Source organism: Rhinoderma darwinii, chromosome 2 (genome assembly GCF_050947455.1).
Source record: "Rhinoderma darwinii isolate aRhiDar2 chromosome 2, aRhiDar2.hap1, whole genome shotgun sequence".
NCBI lineage: Eukaryota > Metazoa > Chordata > Amphibia > Anura > Rhinodermatidae > Rhinoderma > Rhinoderma darwinii.
This window is the reverse complement of record NC_134688.1, coordinates 95,598,429-95,613,561: the sequence shown is the minus strand read 5'-3', so window position 1 is coordinate 95,613,561 and position 15,133 is coordinate 95,598,429. Positions and strand designations below refer to the sequence as shown.

At 45.9% G+C, this 15,133-nt stretch overlaps 1 protein-coding gene across 1 annotated transcript in view; it reads right to left on the bottom strand.

Annotated features, from left to right (window-relative positions):
* GALNT6 (polypeptide N-acetylgalactosaminyltransferase 6) overlaps positions 1–10,816 on the bottom strand; it is a 97,983-nt gene extending 87,167 nt beyond the window's left edge. The window contains exon 1 of the mRNA XM_075851934.1: positions 10,683–10,816. The gene's annotated coding sequence lies outside the window, so the exon portion shown is untranslated. The remainder of the gene's footprint in view (positions 1–10,682) is intronic.
* Between the last annotated feature and the right edge of the window lie 4,317 nt (positions 10,817–15,133).

Here is a 15,133-nt window from a genome sequence, read left to right as displayed (position 1 = left end):
GCCACATGCATCGTACCAGGGCAACACTTTCCAGGAGAAGTTCCCCAAACTGGCAAGAAGGGAAAAAGTCAAAAGAGGTGCAAAGTCTGCTATAAGAGGGCGATAATGGATGACACAATAGATCAATGTGACTCGTGTCCCGAATAACCAGAGCTCTGTATGAAAGAGTGTTTTAAAATTTATCATACATCCCTTGGTTTATAATTTACCCCAATTTTACTTACCCTGATGCACTCCGCACAGCTTATACCCCCTCGTCTTTCCCCTCTGAGCCCTGCTGTGTATCCAGGCAGCTGATAACAGCCACATGTAGGGTATTGCCATACCCGGGAGAACCCACATTACAGTTTATAGGGTGTAGGTCTCCGGTCAAAATGCTCACTACACCTCTAGATGAATGCCTTAAGGGTGTAGTTATTAAAACGGGGTCACTTCTTGCGGGTTTCAACTGTACTGGTACCTCAGGGGCTTCTGCATACATGACTTCGCACTAGAAAATCCCCAGTAGGCCAAATGGTGGTCCTTTCCTTCTGAGCCCTCCCATGGGCCCAAACGGCAGTTTATCAAAACAAATGGGGTATTGCGGCACTCAGAACAAATTGCGCAACAGAATGGGGTATTTTGTTTCTTGTGAAAATAAGAAATTTTCAGCCAAAACTACATATTATTTGAAAAAAATAATTTTGTTTTCATTCCCAGCCCAATTCAAATAAGTTCTGTGAAAAAACTATGGAGTCTAAATGGTCACATTACCCATAAATGAATTCCTTGAGGGGTGTAGTTTCCAAAATGGGGTCACTTCTGGTGGGTTTCCATTGCTTTGATACCTCTGGGGCTCTGCAAATGCGACATGGCACCCGAAAACCAAACCAGCAAAATCTGTACTCCAAAGAACACACAGCGCTCCTTCCCTTCTGAGGCCTCCCATGGGCCCAAACGGCAGTTTATTGCCACAAATGGGGTATTGATGCACTCAGGAGAAATTGGGCAACAAAATTGAGTATTTTGTTCCCTGTGAAAATAAGAAATTTTGGTAAAAAATTACATCTTAATGGAAAAAATTTCATTTTTTTAATGTCACAGCCCAATTGAAATAGGTGCTGTGAAAAAACTGTGTGGTCAAAATGCTAACAACAACCATAAATGAATTCCTTGAGGGGTGTAGTTTCCAAAATGGGGTCACTTTTGGTGGGTTTCCATTGCTTTGATACCTCTGAGGCTCTGCAAATGCGACATGGCACCCGAAAACCAATCCAACAAAATCTGGACTCCAACAAACATATAGCGCTCCTTTCCTTCTGAGCCCTCCAATGGGCCCAAACGGCAGTTTATCACCACAAATGGGGTATTGCCACACTAAGAACAAATTGGGCAACAAAATGGGGTATTTTGTTCCCTGTGAAAATAAGAAATTTTGATCACAAATTACATTTTATTGGAAAAAATGAAATTTTTTTCATTTCACAGCCCAATTCAAATACGTGCTGTGAAAAAACTGTGCGGTCAAAATGGTAACAACAACCCTAAATGAATTCCTTGAGGGGTGTAGTTTCCAAAATGGGGTCACTATTGGGGGATTCCTACTGTTTTGGCACCTCAACACCTCTTCAAACCTGGCATGCTGCCTAAAATATACTCTAATAAAAAAGAGGCCTCAGAATTCACTAGGTGCTTCTTTGCTTCTAGGGCTTGTGTTTTAGTCCACGAGCGCAGTAGGGCCACATGTGGGACATTTCTAAAAACTGCAGAATCTGGACTATACATATTTAGTAGTGTTTCTCTGGTAAAACCTTCTGTGTTACAGAAAAAAAAATGAATATAATTGAAATTCTGCAAGAAAAATGAAATTTTCAAATTTCACCTCCACTTTGCTTTAATTCCTGTGAAATGCCTGAAGGGTTAAAAAACTTTCTAAATGCTGTTTTGAATACTTTGAGGGGTCTAGGTTTTAAAATGGGGTGTTTTATCAGGGTTTCTAATACATAGGCCCCACAAAGCCACTTCAGAACTCAAGAGGTACCTTAAAAAAAAAGGCTTTTGAAATTTTCTTAAAAATATGAGAAATTGCTGTTTATGTTCTAAGCCTTGTAACAACCAAGAAAAATAAAAAAAATGTTCAAAAAAACGATGCCAATCTAAAGTAGACATATGGCAAATGTGAACTAGTAACTATTTTGGGTGGTATAACTGTCTGTTTTACAAGCAGATGCATTTAAATTCTGAAAAATGCAATTTTTTCAAAATTTTCTCTAAATTTTGCAATTTTTCATCAATAAACACTGAATATATCGACCAAATTTTACCACGAACATGAAGCCCAATGTGTCACGAGAAAACAATCTCAGAATCGCTTGGGTAGGTTTAAGCATTCCGACGTTATTACCACATAAAGTGAAATATGTCAGATTTGAAAAATGGGCTCTGAGCCTTAAGGCCAAAACAAGGCTGCGTGGTTAATGATGTATCCCCACAGGCATAGCTAGGGGTTTAGCACAGGGGGGGCAAAACTAGGCTGCGTCCTTAAGGGGTTAAAGGCTGGGTTCTCACGTTGCAGAAATGACAGCAATACTGCATAATTTTGCTGCGTTTTTTTCGGAAACTAAAATAGTTTATTAAGTAAATTACAACTTAACGAGGAGGAGTCCGGCAGCATAGGGCACACATGAAGCCGAGGACAAAAGGTCCATTTTCGACGTGTACACGTTTGCAACACTATACCCCAGCTGCATAACAGCATGCTGGCAGTTTAGTGGATCAAAACCCAGTGACAGTTTCCCTTTAAAGAGGCTCTGTCACCGGATTTTGCAACCCCTATCTCCTATTGCAGCAGATCGGCACTGCAATGTAGATAACAGTAACGTTTTTTTGTTTTTTTTTTAAAACGAGCATTTTTGGCCAAGTTATGACCATTTTTATATTTATGCAAATGAGGCTTTCTAAAGTACAACTGGTTGTGTTTAAAGTGTATTGTGTTCGTTACATCTGGGCGTTTTTACTTATTTTACTAGCTGGGCGTTGTGAATAGAAGTATCATCCACTTCTCTTCACAACGCCCAGCTTCTGGCAGTGAACAGACACACAGCGTGTTCTCGAGAGATCACGCTGTGACGTCACTTCCTGCCCCAGGTCCTGCATCGTGTCGGACGAGCGAGGACACATCGGCACCAGAGGCTACATTTGATTCTGCAGCATCAGCGTTTGCAGGTAAGTCGATGTAGCTACTTACCTGCAAACGCTGATGCTGCTGCAGAATCAACTGTAGCCTCTGGTGCCGATGTGTCCTCGTTCGGCCGTCACGATGCAGGACCTGGGGCAGGAAGTGAGTGACGTCACAGCGTGATCTCTCGAGAACACGCTGTGTCTGTGCACTGCCAGAAGCTGGGTGGTAACGAAGAGAAGTGGATGATGCTGATTCGTCAGCATCATACACTCCCATTCACAACGCCCAGCTAGTAAAAGAAGTAAAAACGCCCAGATGTACATACACAATACATGCCCAGTTGTACTTTAGAAAGCCTCATTTACATAAATATAAAAATGGTCATAACTTGGCCAAAAATGCTCGTTTTAAAACGTTACTCTTATCTACATTGCAGCGCCGATCTGCTGCAATAGGAGATAGGGGTTGCAAAATCTGGTGACAGAGCCTCTTTAAGGCTGGGTTCCCACGTAGCGTAAATGCTGTGGAATTTCCGCAACGGAATTCCGTGCGGAAATTCCGCAGCATTTACAGTAGCAGCAAAGTGAATGAGATTTAGAAAATCTCATGCCCACGCTCCAGGAAAAAAAAAGCACAAAAGTCTGGCGGAAAGTGTTCTGCGTTTCCGCAGCAATATGAGAAGGAAAAATGCACTTCTTGGTGCAGATTTTTGTGACAGATTTACGAGCATTATTCTAGATATCCTGTGTGTAGGAACATACCCCAAAGGATCGCTATTCTCCATTCTGTTGAGGATTATTGAATACATCCAAGACCTTTTTGCTGTAGAGATTGAATTAAGTGTAGTTTAAGAAATCCCCTAAGAACAACATCAACAACATTGGGTTTATTGTCTGGATAACCCACTGACCAGTAGCACAGGTTTAAACCCATACATTTACGGCGTGTGGTCCTCATAGGTAGAAATTTTGACAAGACTAAAAAAGAATTGTGTTTCTACTATTGTTCCCCAAATACTTCAGTAATTGCACCTGTTACCAGATACACCACCTGAGGTACCTTCATTGTTTCAAACAACGCCCTCTCCTACAAGCAAAAAATAAAATAAAATGTTGTTTCAACCTACTGCTCCAATATTTGCCTTTGAATGTAAAAATAATTCACTTACTAGCACTAACTCGAAACTGTAAAATGGGATCTAGTTACAATCTGCAACTCCCTCCTCCCGTATTTGCACTACTTATCATACCTGAGACCCATTACTGTATAAACTACAGCACCAAAGCCAACATTCGGGCACCCAGTAAAAACTGAACCATTGCATTATATACAGAGCTGTATTCAATCACGCGTGTATGTCTCGTCATTGGAAATCAGCAAAACCTCACGCTCCTTATGAAATTCCATCCTGTTTTTAGCACTACATAGAAGCTGTAATACATAGTGTGTATAAAGCCTTAGGACTTATTCACACGAACGTGTCCGCTTTGTACGTGCAAAAAACTGCGTTTTGCATGCGCAAAAGTTCAGTGTGACGTGTATATGGTGCGTGGCTGCGTGATTTTCATGCAGCCGGCATCATTATGACACTCCCTTTTTATGTAACGACACAGTAAAGAAGGAGGGGATTTTATGTTTCCCTTCTCTTCTTTACCAGCTGTAGCGCGAATCACACGCGTCACCCGGAAGTGCCTCCATGTACTGTGCGCAATTTGCACGCACCCATTGACTTCAATGGGTGTGTGCTATGCGAAACACGGGCAAGTATAGGGCATGTCGTGAGTTTTACGCAGCGCACATACGCTGCGTGAAAATCACTGACAGTCTGAACGACCCCATTCACTAACATAGGTCCGTGTAACGCGCGTGAAAATCACGCGCGTATCACGGACGTATAACACGTTCGTGTGAACAAGGCCTTAGGGTGTTTGAGTCTTTTTTGTCGCACCATTTCTTTTGCATCAAAAATCGCCACAAAAAATCCCTCATGTAAGCATACCGTTAGACAGAGAAAGCCTTGGTTACATATGACTTGGCCCTTACGGCCCCATATAACTTGGATCTGCTTGGCCCTTATGGCATTTTAATGGAACGCAGCTCGGGTGGCTTAATGCTTGTATACCTACTGCTCTCTCATCCACACGGCCGGTGTAAGCACCCGGGCAAGTTCTGGTGCCCACTACCCTTGGGGGGGCCCACTCGCCCGCTGGGTGCTGACGCTGCCGTCGTCACGGCATCACTGTCCATGTATGGACAGTGATGTCAGGAGGAGAGAAGGAGTTTTGGGGGGTGCTCCGCGTATGGTGCTACCCTCGGGGTAGGGGGTGTGTTGGGTTCTACTGCGCGTGGCGCTACCCGCGGGGGGTGTAATGCTCGAGGCGCTACCCGGGGGGGTGGGAAAGGGGTCTGTTCAGCGCGTGGCGTAACCCACGGTGGGGGGGGGTGGCGGGAATTTTCTGCGCGTGCTCTGCCTGTGGCGCTACCCGCGGGGGGGGGGGGGGTTGTTTTGTTCTCCCCGCGGGGAGGTGTCCTGCACGTGGCGCTACCCGCGGGGAGGGAGGGGTATGGTGTCCTGCGCGTGGCACTACCTGCGGGGGGTTGTTCTGCACATGGCGCTAACCCCTGGGGGGGGCGGGCGGGGGGGTTGTTCTGCGCGTGGCGCTACCCGTGGCGGGGGGGGGGTTGGGAGTGTTCCACACGTGGTGCTACCCCCGGGGGGGGGGGGTGTTCTGTGCGGGGCACCATCACCTGGCGGGAGGCGGCCGTGGGATGTTCTGTGCGTGGCGCTACCCGCGGGGGGGGGGGTTTGGTGTTCTGCGCGTGGCGTTACCCGCAGGGGAGTATGGTGTACTGCGCGTGGCGTCACCCACGGGGGGGCGGGTATGGTGTTCTGCACGTGGCACTACCCGCGGGGGGCGGGTATGGTGTTCTGCGCGTGGCACAACCCGCCAGGGGGGGGTGCGGGTATGGTGTTCTGCACATAGCGCTACCTGCGTGGGGGGGGGAAGAGTATAGTGTTCTGCGCATGGCGCTACCCGCAGGGGGGGGGGGTGGTGTTCTGTGCCTGCCGTTACAGGCGGGGGGGGTGTGGTGTTCTGTGCGTGGCGTTACCCGTGGGGGGGCGGGGCGCAGGTATGGTGTTCTGAGCGTGGCGCTACCGGCAGGGGGTATGGTGTTCTGCGCGTGGCGCTACCTGCGGGGGGGTGCTCTGTGCGTGGCGCTACCCGTGGGGAGGAAGGGGTATGGTGTTCTGCGCGTGGCGCTACCTGCGGGGTGTTGTTCTGCGCGTGGCGCTACCCGCGGCATGGGGGGGAGTTGGGGGTGTTCCATGCGTGGTGCTACCCTCGGGGTGGGGGGTGTGTGTTCTGTGCGTGGCACTACCCGCGGGGGGGCGTTGGGTTGTTCTGCGCGTGGCGCTACCCGCGGGGGGGCGTTGGGTGTAATGATCGTGGCACTACCCAGGTATTGGATAGGGGTCTGTTCTGTGTGTGGCGTAACCCCCGGGGGGGTGTTCTGCGCGTGGCACCATCACCTGGCGGGAGGCGGCCGGGGGATGTTCTGCGCTTGGCGCTACCCGCGGGTTGTATGGTGTTCTGCGCATGGCGTTACCCGTGGGGGGGGCGAGTATGGTGTTCTGCGCGTGGCGCTACCCGCGGGGGGGGCGCTGGTATGGTGTTCTGCGCGTGGCGCTACCCGCGGGGGGGGTATGGTGTTCTGCGCGTGGCGCTACCCGCGGGGGGCTGGGGTTTATGGTGTGCTGCGCGTGGCGCTAACCGCGGGGGGGGGGGGTATGGTGCTCTGCGCGTGGCGCTACCCGCGGGGGGGGGGTATGGTGTTCTGCGTGTGGCGCTACCCGCAGGGGGTATGGTGTTCTGTGCGTGGCGCTACCCGCAGGGGGGGTATGGTGTTCTGCGCGTGGCGCTACCCGCAGGGGGGGTATGGTGTTCTGCGAGTGGCGCTACCCGCGGGGGGGCTGGGGTTTATGGGGGGGCTGCGCATGGCGCTGCCCGCCGCGGGGGGCTGCGCGTGGCCGTACCGGCAGGGGGGCTGCTATCTACAGGGGGTCTGTGTGGCGCTATCTACAGGGACAGTGGTGTAATAAGAGATTCTTTCATTGATGCCTATAATTGGTGTTTATAATGGTCTATTATACTGGTGGACTTGTAATTATGTAGTATTTAAAAAAGTAATTAAAACTTATTTAAAATAAGTTCTCTTATTTAGTCGCTATATTAGCGTTTACTGGGGGGGTATTACTATTGGTCATTAGCTCGCCCACCATTGATGGAGACTTGCCCTGCTCCCTAACTACTCCGCTCAGGAGCTGCCAAGACTTAGGGTATGTGCACACACACTAATTACGTCCGTAATTGACGGACGTATTTCGGCCGCAAGTAGTGGACTGAACACAGTGCAGGGAGCCGGGCTCCTAGCATCATACTTATGTACGATGCTAGGAGTCCCTGCCTCTCCGTGGAACTACTGTCCCATACTGAAAACATGATTACAGTACGGGACAGTTGTCCTGCAGAGAGGCAGGGACTCCTAGCATCGTATATAACTATGATGCTAGGAGCCCGGCTCCCTGCACTGTGTTCGGTCCGGGACTTGCGGCCGAAATACGTCCGTCAATTACGGACGTAATTAGTGTGTGTGCACATACCCTTAGAGGGAATATTGGAGCAGAGTAGTGTCCCAGGCAGGGTGCTTGTAACACTCTGCCTGGGACTTTGGCTTTGGGGTTGCCCCTGACATCACCAGCCGTATATGGACAGTGATGTCAGGGGCTTCCCCAGAGCCTTTACTAGAGTTCTGCCCAGGACTTCAACTCTGCTCTGGACATCACTATCCATATATGGACAGTGATGTCAGGGGCTTCTCCTGAAGCGGAATCCCCAGCCAGAGCATCGGCAATTTTGATACCATCATATACCTTAGGCCCCGCACTAGGAATAACACAGTGTATTAGTTTTGCCTGGAATATTTCTTTAAAGGATGACTAAACTTTCAAAAAACTTGTGACATGTCATAGTGACATGTCTGTCAGAAGTTTTGATTGGTGAGGGTCCGAACACTGAGACCCCCAGTGATCGCTAAAACGAAGCAGCAGAAGCGCTCAGCAACAATCACTTGTTCAAGTCCTCAAGGGAAACGAATTAAAAAAACAATATTTTATAACCTGTACAACGAACGCTTAAAAAAAATAAAAACAATAAATTTATAAAAACGCCAGAATTACTGTTTATTGATCACGTTGTCTCCCACAAGAATAAAACTATATCAGTTTTGTATCTCTGTAAACGTATTGACCCGCAGAATTAAGGTAACATGTTGTTTTACCATATGGTAAACGTCCTTAAAAATTAAACCAAAAAAACGAATTGAGAATCGCTGTTTCTTTCCAATTCCACAAAAGATTTTTGTTTCCGCTTCCCAGTACATTATATGGTACAATAAATGGTGCTGTAAAAACGACACTGTCACGCAAAATACAAGCCCTTATATGACTTTAACAACTGAGAAATGAAAAAAAAAAAATTTATAAATAATTATGGCATTTAGACATTTAGAATGCGGGAAGGAAAAAAAATTAAAAGGTCTGTGGTGGCAAGGGGTTAATGTGCACTACAACTTAAAGGGTTTGTTAGAAGGATCCCTTGACAATACGCTAATCACAATTGTCCAACTGCTGGGACACCCGTTGTCAGCTCTGCAGGGAATCCTGGCGGTAAGTGTTCAATTTCCCTGCAGCGCCACCACATGGAAAATAAAGAATTACATAGTGCCAATTCAAATCAGTGGGTAATCTGTATAATGCAGGAGAGGTCCTCCAAAGCAATGGATGTTCTTAGCGGTTGCTCTCCCCTCTGGTCAAGAGTTCAGGATCCTGAACAGAGCACCTCCCCCCCCCAACCTCTATTATCTCAGAACTTTGCTAATAGTGTGGAAAAGGGATTTCTAAACTGGACAATCCCTTTAAGGCCACACATTTTAATGCTGTTTAAACTTCACCTGTTCTTAATCAAAAGTTGGAGCTCAGCCTACAGGCAGGAGCAATATAATACAAAGCTTTATGTATTGCCTCTTTTTTGTGCATACACATAGTTTTGGCAACAAAAATAATGCAGAATCTGCATCAGAAGTGTGAACTGGGACTAATGGATGGATGACTCCTTATGTTAATAATAAACATTATAGAATTACTATTCCACATACTGTATATGAAAACAATGTGTCCCCCATAAAAAAAAAGACCTTGTGTGACAAGTTGCTAAATTCTACTTAGTTTCATCTGCTTATGGGAAAGCTGACTGACAACGAATATCGCTGCCTTTACGGTTTGTTTCCACAAGGAATTTGAGAATGACAAATCAGTCTAATGCAGCGATACATTTTTCATAAATTGCCATGTAGGTCCCTAGGAAATGTGGGCAATAACTCTCGTGCGAGCCGTAGTGGTAGCCATTTTGGTTGTCCCCCAGTTCGCCACAAAAACAGATACAGCGGAGAATCAACCTGACAGAAGTGAAGTGGACAATGCAAGGAATTATAGAATCACATACATATAACACATTTTATGTAAACACCCCCTACATTTATTCTTATAGACCCTCTGAGGGATTGCTGTCATATCAGGATAGAGGGTAGGTTGAAACTCTTGGAAAAAAAAAAAAAAGGTAAATACATAGGTTGCCGAAAAAGAAAATGTTCCAAGTAAGAAAGAGACGAAAACCCATTAGGGTGTGGACGGGATAAACACGTAGCACCTTTTGTACAGTTACCATGTATTATGTGTAAATACCAGGACAGGAACCTGTAGACTTGCATGAGATTTTGATAAGTTGAGTCACACAGCATTATTATCATAAAATCATCTTTACAGCTTTAGATAACTCAATACATTTAATAATGGAAAGAGCCCCACTCGCTGTACGCCATGACGACATTTTCTGTAGCGTGAATAATATGTGATATAAAAACAATAGAAAATAATGATTGCAAATGTAACAAAAAAGGGTTTACTGTAAATATGCCTTTCGATGTATTAACACAAGTGACATCTATCTCAATGAATAGTTTTTCTCGCTTGATATAGAAGAAGATCTTATTTGGTACACAGACTAAAACAAGCAAAAAAACAAAACAAAAAAAAAAAAACACACAAAAGGATTCCTCATTGAACCTAAAGCAAGTTGCTAAGGAAACAATGTGACAATCTGAAGGTTATCACAAAACTTTGCTCGCCATGGTATAACATTTTATGTGCAACTAGAATTCCTGATGGGCAAAGTCTCAAGAGCGGGTAGAAGGGCAACGCACGGAGTAGCTACAATATGTATTAAGCAGCACATTATAACGGTTTCTATATTGCTATAACACTGTAATCTGTATAGTTTCCATAGAAAAGTCATTATGTAAAGTACATGGCTGTTCCCATTAATACGTGCACCTGCTTTGTAGTCACCAAGGAAGCAAAAGGGCTATGTGGCTGGCACAGGGCACTAGCTGAGAGTCATCTTACCTTTTGTCCTGATGTGCTTGGCACTGGGGGGCAGTACAGTGAGCCCCCAGGATATCTGGAGCAGAAGAGAACTTGTGAGCTGACAGTTACTTCTAATGCTGCTGCTGATCTTTAACCATTCAGGAAATGATCTGCTGTTAGTAAGAAAGAGGGTGCAGCAAACAGCTCAGGAGGAGTCACTAGAGGAGAGAGACTACAAGGAGGCAGCAGACAAAGCATTACCTGCACAGGAGGGAGGGGAGAGGCTGCCAAACAGGTGTATCCTAGTGGGAGGCAGGACATCTCCTCCAGGTCCTAGAGCCTCCTCCACATTACCAGATGACAAGCGATCATAAAATACCTCAGAAATGTGTCACTGACCCTCTGCCTGGTTCTAGCCTCATCATTCACATTTATACATAGATTCTGAAGTGCAAACGGCTCCTTGTGTGTTTCTGTTATGTGCAGCTTCAGCAACAGAACAAAATTGTTGAAATACAGAAGAAGAAAAAAATGCTAATTCTAATAGCTTGTATATTGAAAGCATTAAATAATATGTTGGGGAGCTGTGCCGTCACTGATTTCCAAATATAATGTGAGGAGGTTCTGAAAAAAAAATAATGGGATTATAAGACATTTGAATTACTTGTTAGTTACAGCATCCTATATACTGTCATTAGACTGCCTAACTAAGGTCTTGTTCACACAGTGCAGATTTGATGCAGATTTTGCTTGCATTTTTTAAGCCAAAACAAGAATTGGATCCAGGAGAGTAGACCTATAAGACCTTCCTTAAAGAGGCTCTGTCACCAGATTTTGCAACCCCTATCTGCCATTGCAGCAGATAGGCGCTGCAATGTAGATTACAGTAACGTTTTTATTTTTAAAAAACGAGCATTTTTGGTCAAGATATGACCATTTTTGTATTTATGCAAATGAGGCTTGCAAAAGTACAACTGGGCGTGTTGAAAAGTAAAAGTACAACTGGGCGTGTATTATGTGTGCATACATCGGGGCGTTTTTACTACTTTTACTAGCTGGGCGTTGTGACGAGAAGTATCATCCACTTCCCGTCAGAACGCCCAGCTTCTGGCAGTGCAGACACAGCCGTGTTCTCCAGAGATCACGCTGTGACGTCACTCACAGGTCCTGCATCGTGTCGGACGAGCGAGGACACATCGGCACCAGAGGCTACAGTTGATTCTGCAGCAGCATCAGCATTTGCAGGTAAGTCGATGTAGCTACTTACCTGCTGATGCTGCTGCAGAATCAACTGTAGTCTCTGGTGCCGATGTGTCCTCGGGACGGGAAGTGGATGATACTTCTCGTCACAACGCCCAGCTAGTAAAAGTAGTAAAAACGCCCCGATGTACGCACATACACGCCCAGTTGTACTTTTACTTTTCAACACGCCCAGTTGTACTTTTGCAAGCCTCATTTGCATAAATACAAAAATGGTCATAACTTGGCCAAAAATGTTCGTTTTTTAAAAATAAAAACGTTACTGTAAGCTACATTGCAGCGCCTATCTGCTGCAATAGCAGATAGGGGTTGCAAAATCTGGTGACAGAGCCTCTTTAAAGGCTATTTAAACTGACAAGAACTTAGATGTGATCGATAACAGCTTGATCCTGTGTGTTAGAGACACGTAGGACCCGCTGTCACTAAACCCGTCAGTCCCGCTGACCTGACGGATACAGGTCTCAGCGTGCGATAGGGCTGCTCTGTATACCAGGGGCGTTGCTAGGGTCTTAAAAGATATGGGGCACAAGCCCCGAGACATATATAATGGTAATAGTGGTGGTTAGTGTTCGCTCCTGCTAACACAAAGCCCTGCCTTAGTAATGGACGCTGTCAATCAGCCAGCGGCCATTACTAAAGCAATAGTAATAAAGTTTAAAAGAAAATACAAAGACAGAGATAAAATATTTTATTGAAATATAAAACCCCATACAACCCTCGTTAGCCATTTTATTGAAAATAAAAAAAAAAGTAATCGAAGTAGTCCTTGAATCCGACGTCGTCCAACGACTGAACCCGTAAAAAAACTCAAAAAACCCCATTAGTAACATATGTGGTAGGCTTAGATACAGGGCCCATCAGACAGAATCAGACATGGGCCATGTATCTAAGAATACCATGTGGTAGGCTTAGATACAGGGCCCATGTGTGACACTGTCTGTTAGACCCTGTATCTAAGCTTACCACAAAGTAGGCTTAAATACAGCATCCTAGCAGACAGCGATCTTATACTGTAATATTACTGTCTGTTGGGGCCCTGTATCTAAGCCTAACGTGGAAGGCTTAGATACAGGGTCCATGTGTGATACTGTCTGTTATACCCTGTATCAAAGCCTACCACAAGGCAGGCTTAGATAGAGGACCCCAGCAGACCGTAACGTTGCACTTACCCTCCTCTTCGGCTCAGAGTGAAGCGGATGTCCCCAATCCATGTAGCGTCGTGACGTCATCCGCGGCACACAGCTTCGTGACGTCATGACGCGAGAAGACGTCACGACTTCCGCTGCGTTCGGGAAGGAAGATGGGTAAGTATAGTGGTATAACTATAGTAACAGGGACCCGTATATTTTATTACATAGGCACCAGTTACTATAGTAACTTTTAAAGATGCGGGTGGCGGTGGCCCGGTCGCGACTGCGACAGCTACGACCCGGTCGGTCGCAATTGCTGCCCGAGTGTGGCAGTCGCTGGGGATCCGGGGCAGCGGGCCAAATAGTCGGGGCTTGGGCCCCGAAGGACCGGGGCTAGTGATGCCCCTGTTGTATACAGAATACAAAGCAGCTGTATCTCAAAAAGTAACAATAATTCTTAATAAGGTGTAATTACAAAGTCGCACCAACCACACTGATAGACATTTTTATGAAAAACAAAAAACATTTTCAAAAGTGTACATAGCCTTTAATATACGTAAATCTTCTGTTTAGGTTCCGTTACTGGTTTTGGTCTAAAAAATAAAGGCAGGATACGCTGCAGAATTTCAACAACAAAAATCTGCAGCGGAATCTCAGACTTCGTCCACATCTGCGTCAGGGCTCCGTCTGAGCTTTCCGTCAGAATGGAGCCCTGACTGAAACAAACGTAAACCATAGGTTTCAATGGTGATGAATCCGGTGCCAATGGTTTCCGTTTGCCTCAGTTGTGCAAGGGTTCTGTCATTTTGACAGAATCAAAACCGTAGTTCTGTCAAAACAACAGAACCCTTGCACAACTGAGACAAACGGAAATTATTGGCACCGGATCCGTCACCATTGAATTCAATGGTGATGGAAACGGAAACCTATAGTTTCCGTTTGTTTCAGTCTGGGCTCCATTCTGACCGAAAGCTGAGACGGAACGCCAGAATAGAGCCCTGACGCAGATGTGTACGAAGTGTCAGTTAGAGCCTGTTCACATCACCGTTCATTTCCGTTCCGGGGTTCCGTCGGAGGTTTCCGTCGGGTGAACCCTGCAACGGAAAGTGAAAGTGAAAGCACAGCTTCCGTTTCAGTCACCATTGATCTCAATGGTGACGGAAACATCGCTAATGGTTTCCGTTCGTCACCATTCCGGCAGATTTTCTGGTTTTCCGACGGAATCAATAGCGGAGTCGACGAAACCTGCCGGAATGGTGACGAACGGAAACCATTAGCGATGTTTCCATCACCATTGCTATCAATGGTGACTGAAACGGAAGCTGTGGTTTCAGTTTCACTTTCCGTTGCGGGGTTCACCCGATGGAAACCTCCGACGGAACCCCGGAACGGAAAACGAACGGCCTTCCTTTATATACAGGGTGATTAAAAATGGATGGTGCAAAAGTAAAGGCCTGTATTTAAAATAACATCAGTGGTAAATGGCCAGTGACTGAAAATCAAAGCAAAACTGGCTTAGTTGCCCATAGCAAGCAATCATAGCACAGCTTTCATTTTCAAGAGCCAAATTTGAAATGTGCTTACATAGTGACATGGAAACCAAGAAAAAGATTTTTTCATGTTGAAATTTGCAAGAACGGGGTCTGTTGTGACAGTACAGCGAAACTTTCAGAATAAATTTGGTAAATGTGCCCCACATAGAAACTGCATTTTGCTTTGGGTGAATCAATTGAAACCACTGGGTGTTTATGTCATGGGGAAAGCCCGGGTCGCCCAAAGACTTCAGGAGACTGAAGGTCAATCGCCATAACATTAGAATTTGGGGCTCAGAAAAACCATGTGCTCTTATCGAAAGTTACCCAAAGTAAACATGTTTTGTGCAATGAGCAGGTGCAAAGTTTACGGTCCCTTCTTTTTTGCAGAGTATACTGTCACTGGCCACTCCTACCTGGACATGTTAAAGGAATTGCTTATGCCACAGATAGAGGAAGATCTGCCAAATGTTGTCTATCAGCAGGATGGTGCACCTTCACATTTCAATTCGGATGTTGGCCCATAACTGAATGAAACTTTACCGGAACGTTGGATTTTTTTGCTGCT